Source organism: Sinohyriopsis cumingii, chromosome 6 (assembly GCF_028554795.1).
Source record: "Sinohyriopsis cumingii isolate HCF-2022 chromosome 6, ASM2855479v2, whole genome shotgun sequence".
Lineage (NCBI taxonomy): Eukaryota > Metazoa > Mollusca > Bivalvia > Unionida > Unionidae > Sinohyriopsis > Sinohyriopsis cumingii.
The window spans coordinates 112555870-112570997 of NC_142966.1; the positions used below are offsets into that span (position 1 = coordinate 112555870).

General features: G+C 34.9%; 1 protein-coding gene across 2 annotated transcripts in view; it reads right to left on the minus strand.

Annotated features, from left to right (window-relative positions):
* Positions 1–15128, minus strand: part of LOC149797737 (rho GTPase-activating protein 7-like) — a 290132-nt gene that overhangs the window by 211098 nt on the left and 63906 nt on the right. Inside the window, exon 1 of one of the 2 annotated variants that reach the window (XM_089962679.1) lies at positions 13810–13950. The exons of the other annotated variant lie outside the window; for it this stretch is intronic. The gene's annotated coding sequence lies outside the window, so the exon portion shown is untranslated. Of the gene's footprint in view, positions 1–13809; positions 13951–15128 lie in introns of those variants that run through there. 2 annotated transcript variants of the gene reach the window in all.

The following is a 15128-nucleotide window of genomic DNA, read 5'->3' on the forward strand; positions in this document are numbered from 1 at the left end:
TACAAGCACCATCTTGAACCAGTTTCTGCAAGAAGGCTCAATTTTCACTGGAGAAATTACTGCCATATTGAAAGTTTTGTACTTTAATGAAACCTCTGGAGAAAAAAAAAGTTGGATTCCCTTCCCACATTGAAAGCCTCACAAAAACTTGAATCTGACAATGTTAATATGCCATATATGATATGCCCATAAAATCAGGAATGTTTTCTGTACCAAGGACTGCCTAGTCATGCTCATACAAAGGGAAATGAAAGGGCAGATAAAACTGCCCTGTGATCACCCATTTCCAAATGGAAGATTCCATGTACTGACTTCAAATACGGTATTAAACTGGATGTTTGTTCTGCAAAATACGTGAAATGAAAACAAACAAGCAGACATATGAGCATCACGTCCATTACTGGAGTGTGATATGCCTTCTATAGACAAATCACACAGATGATGTATTGTGCTGATTGCATTTCGGACAAAATGTTCTAACTTATGCATTACCTCCTGAAGGGTATACCTCAGCCAGAGTGTATACAATGCCAAGTGCCTACCAACCAACAGTGGAAAGCATTAATGTTGTGTTTACTTTGACCCTGTGAAACAGAATTTGTTGTTTGTTGTTATGGCACTTTTGCCAATTTTCAGTGCAAGATTGACTCTGCATGGCAGCCAGCATAATTAGTGGAGGAAGACCCCAGCAAAACTCCAAGAAGAAACAGAGATTCATGAAAAGCTATTGTGGGCCTTAACCCTTTACCTCAAAAGGCGCCTTTGGACACCTCTACTCCATTCACATGGTAGCGCCTTTTGACATCTCTACTCCATTCGCATGGAAGCGCCTTTTGACGCCTGCTGTAAACATCAGTCATTTTAAGCCAGTTTTCGTATCGCCACCTTCGGGGACCCCCGCAATTAAATACTACATTCATTTCTGCGAATGACAATTACGTCAGATCACATGGTCACTGTTTATGCTCTGGTCGATATCTACTATTTAAAGTAACTGGGTAGTAATCTCCACTCTCCAAAATGGAGGCCGCGGATTGCATTCAGTACTTACGAAGTTTTCACGATTAGAATCACAACTATGAAAGATTCAATAACTTGGGTAAAGGCTCTGATATTGATGTATCAAATTCAGATGACTTTGTGATGTAGATGGGGACCAAAAACATGTAAATTTCGAGTATGAGAAATGGCAGCTACGGTTGGTCACATGGTCTCACTGACTTGACGGTGAAGGAGTTCTCTCTGACTTGACAGTGAAGGAGTTCTCTCAAGATTTTAAAGCACATAAAAAATTCTTCCGTGAAAAATAATTATACAGCTATAACAATCGAACTTTACTCTTAAATTTTTCCACACATAATAGATGTGTACTAAAAATGTAAAATGGTTAAAATTGCTGTTAAACGTAACATACACTACATTGCTTAACAATTAACAGGCAGGCCTATGCATATGGAGTCAAATAGGTAACAGGTGTTCTATTTATAACGTGCTGCACTTCGTAACTATGCTCTATGAGGTAAAGGGTTAACACATTAACCCCTAGCGACAACTTAACGGGGTAGGAGGTAGTAGCCTACTGCCGAGCTCTGTAGCGTCATGGTCATGCATGATACACTAAAGTGGGTGGTATTATAGAAAGGTAGACAGATGTAGCTCTACAATGATACCAAATAATCTGGAATATCTAGTTGCACTACAAAATACATATAAATAAACTCTCATTTTTTGGACCTGACTTTTTTCTACTGAAAATTCGCTAGTGGCTGGAATCCGATTTTGTGTCCAGATTTTAGATCTAAGGCAAACCGGTATGAACTACAAACAGACAGATGAGCCTTTGCAAAAAGTAGGATAAGATGGGCATTTGGAATAAAGAGTGGTCTCCATATGAAAATAATGGCTCCGTTTAGCAAAAAACTCCAACAATTACCTTTCTGCTCATGTGCGAGTCAAATAGCCAATGAAAAACGATGTTTCTAACACAACTAGGCAGTATGTTATTGAAAAATCACTGGGGATTTGGTGTTTTCGGATCTATTCAGAAATAGCTTTCAAAATGTGTTTCCTACTCGATTTTCAGGCAAAAATGACAAAAACCTCCAGGGGTTAATGTGTTAAGTAGTTTGAATGATGATGCACCACTGGAGAAAATTCTGAAGGACTGTGATGAATGACCACTCAATAAAATTTGGGACTTTTTAAAGAATGCAGTTTATTATATAAATAAATACTGACCATATGTTTTAACGATTTTGCATATACATGTATTACAGTATGTTTTAATTTTATATACATTTTATATTATTTTAACATTATTATGTTTAACATTTTATCTTGCTGTTTTTGTTGTTTTAAGATCAATATTTTAACTTTACTTTCTGTAATTGCTATATACATACATACATATATACCTACATACATAGATATACAAAGATACAAACACATATATATACATACAAACATACATATATATATATACATACATATATAGAAGCATACATACATGCAAATACATTCATATATACAAACCTACATACATAGATACATACATGTATACAAAGATACATACATACATACACACATACATATATACATACATACATAAATACATATAGATATATCCGTCGATCCATACACATACATGCATGCATCCATCCATACATACAGTCAGTCAGTCATACATACAAACATACATGTATACAAATAGATTACATTCTTTGAAATGACAAAAAATGCCAAATACCTCAACAAAGAAGATACTTCTGCAAATAGGACACTTCACATAAACACCCTTCCACATAATGGACACATTCACATACAGAAAACTCGGTAAAATAAAAAAAAAAAACAGAAAAAAACTCCTCCACACAGAAAACACCTCCAAACACACCCATGGCATGTTCATAGTAACCAGGGTGGTTGAAGTTCTATTTACACACACAAAATATATATTGCAGAACATATTAGTGGACACTTTGGTTATAATAACTCATCACCTAACTCAATAATTACAGTTCAAGTCACTTGCTGACAATGGTCCATTACTCTCCAACAGGTGAAAATTTCAGGTATAGCTTGGAGATATCGATTCCACTCATTCTCAGTTTAAACACTTTTATTGCCAATTAAAACCCAACAGTATGACTGTCCAGTGGTCAGTGAATTATAGAGGTTATCACCACATACTGCCCTAGCTTGTACCTGAAAGATCCCTTAAATTGTCAAACCTTTGCATTTTTGGTGGGGAAAAGTTTCCTTAGAGTGTAAACTAGATTGGTATAACTTTTTATTTTATTTTAATGAATTTGTGGCAATGAAACTGTGAGACAAAACTGGAGACAAACATTGAATTTGATATTTTTACCTATGATCCTTCTTAAAAACAATCTCCTTCCTAATGACGGCAACATAAGCGGTCACCACTATCAGGAACTATTACAGACTCAGTACATAATTACATACATACATACACACATACATACATACATAATACATACATGCATGTATACATATTTACACATACAATCTGATTCCTTGAAATGACATGATAAAATCAAATGCTTAATACCTCAACAAAGAGGATACTTCTATATAAAGGACACTCCCCATAAACACCCTTCAACATAATGGACACATTAATATAAAGACACCTCAGCAAAAAAGGAAACCATAATAAACTCATCGATATAGAGAACACCTCCAAATAATGGACACATTGCATAAAGACATTTCCAGATAAAGGAGATTTTCATATAAAAGACACCCACACACAAGACACCCATGGAGAGGAGATTCAAATAAAAGTATGGTTCATACCATTTTATGAAAATATTGGGTAAGGACTTTGCAAGGACTTTATATGAAACAATGTCTTGAATGCAAGGACCAAACATTGAATTAAACATGATCATGAACACTACTAATCTGTCGTCACAACTTGGCTGATTCTGTATTCCGTACCTCCATACTCAAAGAGTCCAAGGATTCTTTTGCGATGTGTCAATTGTTATGCTGACTTCTGTTTCCTGTTTCCAGTTAATTCTTCATTTATCATTTGATAAACAAAAAACATCTTTTATTAACAATCATGAAAAAGCTGAAACTACGGATGAAAAAAATAGAAAAGTAAAAAGTAATTTTCCTTGTTTTTAATTATAGCACTTTTCTGTCCTTACTAAGGATTAATAAAAAGCAAGCATATTTCCAATTTGTAAGAACTGGTATGAACCATGAAAAAGCACCCTGTATATAGACAGACAGACATACAGATGACACCTCAATAAAAGAATACCCCACATAAAGGTCGCATCCCACACCTTTACCACAATCCCTATCAGCTTCTTGATGCAGAACAAGTCCAATGTTCTCTCATGATAAGAGACGAGTAATGGAGGCAGAAGCCTTTGTGGTTCAGTGGTCAGCATGCCAGACTGGAAACCAAAAGAGTGCAGGCTTGAATCCTACCATCACATCAGCCTAGTCAGCTATCTAGGTGCATTCTTGAGAGACACTACTCTGTATTGCCCCTACTGACTATCTATGTGCCATGAAACATCAAACCAAAGCAGATGCAAGTCTAGTGGAAACTGGTGAAAAGGGTCAATGCAGTAAATGTCCTGACACCAGCCTTAAGCAATGTTGGTATGTTGGTACAGTATGTTGCCAGTTTTGCATTTTCAGTAAAGATAACGAAAAATAAATAATTTATGAGATATACCAACAGACAAACTGGTAGACACAAAGAAAGAAGATATATGGTATGTTCATTTAAGTTCTATTTATATATATTGCAGAACATTTTAGTGGACACTCTGGTCAAAATAATTCATCACCTAGCTCAATAATTACAGTTCAAGTCACTTGCTGACGATGGTCCATTACTCTCCAACAGGTGAAAATTTCAGGTATAGCCTGGAGATATCGATTCCTCTCATTCTCAGTTTAAACACTTTTATTGCCAATTAAAACCCAACAGTATGACTGTCCAGTGGTCAGTGAATTATACAGAGGTTATTACCACATACTGCCCTAGTCTGTACCTGAAAGATCCCTTAAATTGTCAAGCCTTTGCATTTTTTTTTTTTTTGGGGGGGGGGGAGTTTCCTTAGAGTGTAAACTAGATTGGTATAACTTTATCTGCATTATAAAATTCATCATTTTAATGAATTTTTGGCAATGGATCTGCATAACTAAACTGGAGAAAAATGTTCAATTTTATATTTTTACCTATTGCCCTTTTTAAACAAAATATCTTTCCCACTGATGGCACTGTAAGCGGTCACAACTATCATGTACTGTATAGTACACCCACACCCATGTAGATGCATGCATTCATACATACACTCACACCCACCCACTGCTGGAGAAAATTCTTTAAACTTTCCTGGCACTGATGCTTGTTTGATTTATACCTATCTGGGCAGGTATAATGCATGTTTAGACAAGCCCTCATTTTTTAAGTATTGCTACATATCTAATACCTATGTTTATTATTATAGAAATCATCCGGATATGTGATCATTCTTATCATTTTAAGCTAATCTGTGTCACAAGTGTGTAAGTTTGACCTTCAAATAAGTAGTTCAGGTATGTTATCAAAAAATTATCTTTAACCACAAACAAACATATACCCTGATCTGCCATCACATAATGCACCAGCTAGTCAGGATTTAGGTTCTTTGTTCTGCAAATTACTCATAAAAAAGTGCATAGAACAGATCTGCCAGCGCAATATGTGACTACAGATCTGGGTTTGTGCAGTTTGCAGTTAAGACTTGACTTGTATTTGAGTATATAAGGTACACAACACTGGCACCAAGAAGCAAGATAAGCAACAGCAGGGAACTGTTAGTTGCAATGTAATGTAGACTTCTGAGTGACAGGAGGGTGGGGTCACTTGTGCAGTTGGGTGTGTGTGTTGAGATGAGCTAATGATCAATAACAGACAAGTGTGTGGTTTTATATGAAAGACTGACACCTGGCCTTCAGACAAGTACCATAATTTCTGCACTTTATCCTTACAACAAGCTGGTTGAGAAAAATGTATGTACACATATTTTAACAATCTTTTCCATGAACCCACGACTGATGCATGGAAGGCAAGTAAAAACTTTTCACTGATAGATAACTATACAATTTTTACAAAAAAAACAGACTGCTAATAGGTCACTGTCAAAAGAATGCTAAAAGGTCACTGTCAAAAGACTGCTAAAAGGTCATTGTCGTCACTGTCGAAAGACTGCTAAAAGGTCATTGTCGAAAGACTGCTAAAAGGTCATTGTCAAAAGACTGCTAAAAGGTCAATGCCAAAATAAACTACTTAAGCATTTTTGTAACTAACAATGCTCTGAAAAAACAGCAAGATTTTAAAATGAACTTAATTCCTGACTGATAGGTTTGCATTGGAAATCTTCCTGTAAATGTATGAAACAATGATTTCGCCAGATACCTTATGGAACTTCATTGTTTGACCCTTCAACTTGTTAATTTTGTCTTTACCTGTTGACACACACACACACACATCCAATTATGGCAACATATACATACCTATGTAAGGGATGTATTTTGGTCTGCTTAATTTTCCCCAATGGAAACCATACAGATGAAAGTACAGATCACAACAGACCCCACAGCTAACTTGGAGGCCAAACAGGTTTCTGCAAAACAGCTCCATATAACAGACCCATCAGTCCAAGTAGAAGCTAAACATGTTTTAACAAAATAGGTCCACACAATTTAGGCTAAGTGACTTGTGAAATAAGTTTGGAAGGGATAATGAATTTTTCTGATTGATAAAATACACAAAATGGTAATGACTTCCTGCCCAATTTCATTCCAAGAAGAAGGAGACTGGTTTAGGTTGGTGTTTTATGGCATATGAACAGAAACTGATTATTTAGCGTTGAGGCAACTGGAGTTAAAGTGCATTGCCAAAGAACACACCTTGGCAACCTGCCCAAGCTGATGCAATAGCAGGATTTTAACCCACAACCTTTCAGTCACAAGTCCAGCACACTAACCTCTGAACTACTGTGCCTCCTACCTCCATTAGTTGCCTCTTATGGCATGGAGGAGGGGACAACACGCATTTTCTAAACACCAAGTCTGCAGGTGGTCCAAAGAGAGGTATCCAAACGTGCAGGTGGTCCAAAAAATCTTATGACATAAATTCCTCATTTTGTACGCTTGCAATAGAAATAATGGTATATTTGCAAGTTTCTTTGAAAATGAGCCTTACATGAGCCAAATTGTGAAGTACTTTATTAACAAGTGTAGTAAAAATATGCCATACATTCTGTCAGCATACATAACTATCATCTGTAATTTCATAGCATATAAAAAAGACATCTAGTTTAAATAGAAATTATTGTCTAAAAGTGTTGGACGACAAAATATGCCGAAATATCCTATTTCCTCAACACATTTTGTTTTGTGTGGCCATGAACCTTTTCAGATATTGAGATTTGTCTGAAAATCCAATACGTTCACCCTGTCCTACTGACAAAGTTGTAGAAGTCATCCTTTCCTGTATTTCATGTGGATCATTATATTTGACCACTAATGAACATTTACGGTCTACATTGCTAATGCTAATTCATTACCCATACTGTTATACTGCTGATGCTAATTACTGTCATTACCACTGATGCTGTTTCACCATCATTACCACTGATGCTGTTTCACTGTCATTACCACTGATGCTGTTTCACTGTCATTATCACTGATGCTGTTTCACCATCATTACCACTGATGCTGTTTCACTGTCATTACCACTGATGCTGTTTCACTGTCATTATCACTGATGCTGTTTCACCGTCATTACCACTGATGCTAATTCAATGTCATTACCACTACTGCTAATTTACTGTCATTACCACTGATGCTAATTCAATGATGTCATTACGACTGATGCTATTTCACTCTCATTACCACTGATGCTAATTCACCATCATTACCACTGATGCTAATTAAATTAAATTACCACTGTCGCTATTTCATTAAGAACTTTTATATTCATGTGATGAATTCACCATCAATACTGATATAGTGCTGATGTTAGTTCACTATCATTACTACTAATTCACTGGCATTACTACTTATGTTAATTAACTGTAATAACTGTTATGTTCTTGTCACAAATTTACTATCAATACTGTTACACAGCTGATGTGAATTCATTTTCATTACCGCTGATGCTAATTCACTGTCATTACTATTGATGCTAATTCACTGTCATTACCACTGATGCTAATTCACTGTCATTACTATTGAGGTTAATTCACTGTCATTACTATTGATGCTAATTCACTGTCATTACCACTGATGCTAATTCACTGTCATTACTATTGATGCTAATTCACTGTCATTACTACTGAGGTTAATTCACTGTCATTAATACTGATGCTAATTCACTGTCATTACCATTGATACTATTTCACTGAAAACTGTTATATTCTCGTCACTAATTAACTATCAATACCGATATAGTGCTGAGGTTAATTAACTATCATTACCACTGATGCTAATTCACTGCCATTACATCTTATGCTAATAATTGTTATGCTCTTGTCACTATTTCACTATCAATACTGTTACACTGCTGATGTGAATTCATTTGCATTACCTCTGATGCTAATTCAGTCATTACCACTGATGCTAATTCACTGTAATTACCACTGGTGCTAATTCAATGTTATTACCATTGATGCTAATTCTGTCATTACCACTGTCCATACTGTTATATTCTTGTCAATAACTATTAATACCATTATATTGCTGATGTCAATTCACTGTCTACACTGTTATACTGATCATGATAATTTACATGATGTAAAATTATACACTTTTGACGTGTACCAATAAGATTCATGATACACAGCCAACAATTTGATACACTGTCAATACACAATATCAACTTGAAGGTCGTGTCATCTTTCCAAGGTGGTAGGGTAATGTCATTTTATGTGTCGATATGTTGGTTGTGTTTCCCATATTCAGAATACGTATAGTAACTGGCTTATCATCTGTTCATGTCATTCTCATCCTCGATGATTTTTATATAAAAAAATCTTCCAAACTATTTGTTGGTTGTCATCGATTTTTTCCCACCTTTTAGGACACCTCTGGCTGTTCCATTTGATCAGATGCAGGACTCATCTTGGTCACTATGCCATCTGCTGTGTACTGCATGCATGTTTTAAAGGAGCACTATGACCTACATTTTCATAATGTTTACTTTGCTTTCGTTTTTTCTGTTAGATTCAAAACATCAAAAAATTGTGAAATTAACCATGTGATTTGATCTAAAATTGCAGAAAATCATGCTTAAAGATAATCAAACTTCAATATACATTGGACTTTCCATGTTTAAAAATGGCACTTTTCAACACATAATATGGTCACATGAAAAATCAAACTGGTAATCTATGACGCAAATGGAATGTGGGTGTTTGTGCTTTCACATTGATTTATGTAATAATAAAGAGTATCTACAGCATGGATAAAGGACTTTAAATAAATAGTAATGTATTCTCCTGGAACTGAAGCAGGTTTTACATGCAATTTTTGAGCAGTGGATAAACAAGTCAAGTGTAACCAGATCATGGGGTCATCCCAAAAAGTTACTAATTGAAAGTTCATGTTAACAAATCTCTCTTTCTCTCTCAATTTAGCAAAATAAAATAATAAAAGGATGAACCCTTTGTTTATCTACCTGGTAAACACACACTAATCTGAAGTTCACCCTTAGTGATTAATTGATTGATCGATTGACTGATTGTGGTTTTACAGCACACCAGCTCTGTTAGGCTTTTTAGCGCCATAGAAATGGTGATATGCAAGACTGTTTACAGCTGATAAAAGGGTCATTAACGATCAGCGACAATAAAATCAAACAAGTAAAAGCAAAACGATGAGATGGTGTAGGTAATGAAAATGGTGCGCGTCAATGGATAATTAGATAAAAAAAAGATTTATTTTTTTAAACACTATTAGTGAAAGTTCAATGTAATGTAAGTGAAGCTGTATGCGAGTTTCAGCATGGACACAGAAGACAGCTTAACCCACACACATAGATGGAGAAAGTAAATCCCACATACTGCCAGCTTATTGACAAGAAACTATAAAAGGGAGTATTTTGTGGTTTTTCAGTATGATATTTTATGGTATTTGTGACAGCTCAGTTCTTCTGATTACTAGGTATTAAAATTCATTAATAATCAAGTGTTTGAGGTTGACTGGTTTGAAATGCTCTACTTTATCTCATATCAACTTGTTTTTTTGAAGTCATTTTCAATTGGTTGAAAGCATGTAGCTCTGTTACATCCCATGTACTTTCTGCTATTTATTCTTTCTCTGTCTGCTTAATTAAAGTAATCCCCTTTGTACAGATGGTTTATCCACAAATTTCCTTTTCTGGGGTGTGGATCTACATCGCGCTATGTTTAGATGAATCATCAGCTTCTATAGCAATAGCTGCAGTTGTTCGAATATGTATACCTTGTTTATGTGCACTATTTATAAACTCAAAAACATCTGAAAGTTTTACTGCCACTATCTATGTATACCAAAATGTTCGACAGTACTTTATGGGTCAGAAAACTACTTTTACAAGGGCCACATTTCCGTAAAGTTTTAAGGAATTTTGTATTTTTCATATTAGGCAGTAGTGCTTCTTTAAAAACATCTTATAAATAGTGCACATCTTCACTTAAATTTTGGAAGAAACCGTGCAAATTACAACGGTGGCTATAACTCGCAACTCGAGCAGTTTGGAATCAATGCCCTTGCCAATTCTGTACTAAAATGTTTTTTTTTCTTCCAGTCAGCACATTCAGTTGCTTATTACATGTATCAGCAGAAAAGGAAACATTCCAAACTAGTCCCAATGTACAATTTAAGTACTTTACAGATAATTTAAAAAACAACTTTTCAGAAAGTTTCTGTGTTGTACTGTATTTATTTGGATCAAGTCTGGATGCTAATGCATCAGGTGTGTCATGTAGCGAACAAAATAGTTAATTCTGATTGGTTACTGTTTTACCCTGGACTTGAACAAACAACAAACACCAATCAGAACTGACTGTAACACATTTCACTGCATTGACACACCAGAAGCCTTCGAATCTGATCCATTCAAACAAGATGTGAAGCAACTGATAAATTTTGCTTAAAACAGGCTATTAATTGATCAGCAAAATACTTAAATCATAAATGGGGAATAAATCCGAAATGTCTTCTTTACAATGAAATATGTTATCAGTGGCTGAACATGCTGACAAAATAAAAATGATGAGCATGGAATGGGTTGGGGTGGGTGGGTCAAACCTTGTGAGATAATTTGTTTAAGGCCAGTGTTTGTTGTCAATAGTTTCTCTTTTTTGCTAATAGAAATGAGTGCATGTGCCGACTATGAGTATCACATACGAATTCTCAAATTTAAAAAATTAAAAGTCAAACAACTAATAATTATTCATGACTAGTGAAGATTAAAGTAACTTGTATAGGTATGTATCATTGTGTATAGATTCTTTACTTACTGCATTGATATGGGTATCTATATGGACAAATTATTGATACATCAACATACTGATTAATCATTTTGTCCACATAATTCACTATCTCTAATGACTACAGTGATTCTAATTCACTGCCATTTATTGATGCAAGACCAATATTTATATTGTTCTTTTGCTAATTTACTGTCTATAATGCTATATTATTGTTTTGCTAATTTACTGTCTGTAGTGCAATAATGTTGCTGCTAATTAAATGTCTATATTGCAATATTGTTGATGCTGAATCACAATCATTTGCTAATGCTAGACTACTATTTATACTGGTACTTTTGCTAATTGTCTATAATGCTGTATTATTGTTACGCTAATTAACTGTCTATACTGCTATATTGCTGATGTTAATTAACTATCTATACTGCAATATTGTTGATGCTAAAATAACTGTATACTGCTATATTGCTGATGTTAATTAACTGTCTATATTGCAATATTGTTGATGCTAATTAACTGTACATAGTGCTATATTGCTGATGTTAATTACTGTCTTTACTGCAATATTTTTGATGTTAATTAACTGTCTATACAGCGATATTGCTGATGATAAATCACCATCTATACCACTATTACAGATGCTATTTTGCTGATGCTAATTCACTGTCATAACCACTGCTGCCAATTCAAAGTCTATACCACTGTACTACTGGTGCTAGACCAATGTAATAATGTCATTTGCTGATGCTAATTTAGTGTCTATACTGTTATAATGCTGATGCTAATTTAGTGTCTATACTGTTATAATGCTAATTTAGTGTCTATACTGTTATAATGCTGATGCTAATTTAGTGTCTATACTGTTATAATGCTGATGCTAATTTAGTGTCTATGCTGTTATAGTGATGATGCTAATTTAGTGTCTATACTGTTATAATGCTGATGCTAATTTAGTGTCTATACTGTTATAATGCTGATGTTAATTTAGTGTCTATACTGTTATAATGCTAATTTAGTGTCTATGCTGTTATAATGCTGATGCTAATTTAGTGTCTATGCTGTTATAGTGATGATGCTAATTTAGTGTCTATACTGTTATAATACTGGTCATAATTCAATCCGTGCTAGTACTGTTCTCCTGCTTATGTTGATTCACTGCATATACTGCAATATTTCTGATTCAAATCCAGGATTTATACTGTTATATTGTTGATATTAATGGCTGATTCATTACAGAAAATTTATTAAATGCTGTTCAATTTTTATTCATACCTTTATGAAAGCTGAATACCTGTGGTCAACCGCTTTTCAAAAATCATTAACTGATAGGGAGTGACATGAAATGTTTCATACAATAAATACTTTTACATTGAGGATGGACTTTGTAAAAGAAAAAGAAAAAAAGCTTCCTCGTGCAAACTACCAGTATATCTAGCAAAGGAATCCCACACCTTTATAAGTTTTTTTTCCTTTAGGTAATTTTAATATGTAATCCAACAAGGTGATCTTCATTTTTTTCCTGTTTATTGACAGTACTGAATACATGCCTGAATGTTATATTTCATGTAACATATATAGTACATACCAATAACTTTGCTTTTGTTCAAAACATCAAATGTATTTACCTTATTGTAAACACTCGTGAATCTCTTATGCAAACACTATTTATAACCACTAGAAGTAATGAATATTCTTGGCTATATTCCAAATGACCAGAATGTTTTTAGTATAATTTCTCATTAAGAAAACTTGTCTCGTTGTAACACTCCAAAACATGTCTACATAGAGAAGAATGTGGATATGTGGTAATTGAAAACAAAGCTTAGTATCACACCCATTACTGCATATCTATCTATCTATCTATATATATATATATATATATATATATATATGAGATTGTGAAACATAAACCGTCAAGTTAGTTTGACAATTTTGTACATTTCTGGGGAATAAATACCCCAAAGTTAAGGTAGCATTGTATCCAATGTAGACCAAAGCAAATCTAAGATTGACAAATAACCCACGTTCAACAAATCAATTCAATTAAATGACACAGGTTTACAGGGTCACTTAAACAAAGCAGGTCATATATATGCATAGATTTGGCCACCTAGTCAATAAACTGTCATGTTTTACCTACCTGTCAGGTATCAACTGAGTATGAACAAGGGGACAGGACAGGTACTGTCCTTGCAGTTTGATCTAGGTAAACAAACTGTACACAGAAGCAAATTCCTTCTGTTGGTATTAACAAGACTGTATAGCATATAAAATCCACTAGAAGCCTTTTTTTACCTACTTTTCCAACTTGAACATATATTCCAGGTAAATTGTAAACATCTAGTACTATCACAAGTACATCCTATCATCAAAATTCCATCCCATGAAGCTATGTTACACTTATACGCGGTGACGGCTGACTGGTTCCAGCACTGATCACCTTACCACTAGGAATCCCTTCCTTTTATGCCATTTATCTGAGCACTGAGGCATTCACAATGGGATGGTATGGTAAGATGACCCAATACCAATGAATAGTGACTTGATTTGATCACACAGTAATACTTTATGACGGTACCTGTAAACACCCTGTTCTTAATACCCACAAACAAAACTACAAACAAAAACTACAATCAAGATAGATCCTGACTGCCTGGCACAGTGCAGCATATCGATCATAATCAGTCTGGTTATAATGAAACAGTATGTATATTCTGGATTATGAACTGAACCACATACTGGACAAATCATCATTAAACAGCGTAAAAAATAGTAATTTTTGTTATATTTAATCTTCAGAAGTGCCAAGGATTTGAATCCTGGCCAAGTTATACCAGAGATTTATGAAAATGATACTAACAGCTGTCTTGCTTAGCACTGAGCATTAAGAGGTTATTGTCAGGAATGGTCAGTCTGGTGTCTGAAATTGTCAAAGCTACATTAAAAATCTTCAAGAGCGATTAGTATCTTTCTTTTTTATTTCCTAATTAAGTGATCCACAGACTAGCTTGGTTGGTCAAGTGCCAAATTCATAATCCAATGGTCATGGGTTTTCAAAACGAGATATAAAAGGTTCTAACAAAACAACACAGCACTAGAAGCTGCAGTGATTCAGTGGTTAGCATGCAGGTTCAAACAATCAGACCATGGAGTGTCCTTGGGCAAGCAATTTACTCCAATGACCATGGCACATAATAACCTGCTTGTCTTGCTGTGCTGTAGAACACCAAACCAGACGATGACAGCACTGATATATTTAATTATTTTACAAAGTGTCATTTTGGGTATTCATCCATTCATCGCCAGCTATCTATTTATAAAAACTTTTTTTTTCTTCAGAAAATTACCAATAAACAGTAACAAACTGATCCAATGGTAGGATTTGAATCCAAGCCCTTTCAGATATTAGTGTCATACACAAACAACTTAACCACCAGGCATCATGCCTCTATGATATGCGGGGCCCCGAGTGGCCGAGTGGTCTAAAGCGCTCTTCGTTACGGATCACTGCCATCTCACCTCTGTCTGCGGCGGTTCGAGTCTAGGATTCAGCCAATGTGGGTATGTGAGAAAGCTTGCCAGTAGCTTCTCGTGGGTCGGTGGTTCTTTCCGGGGTTT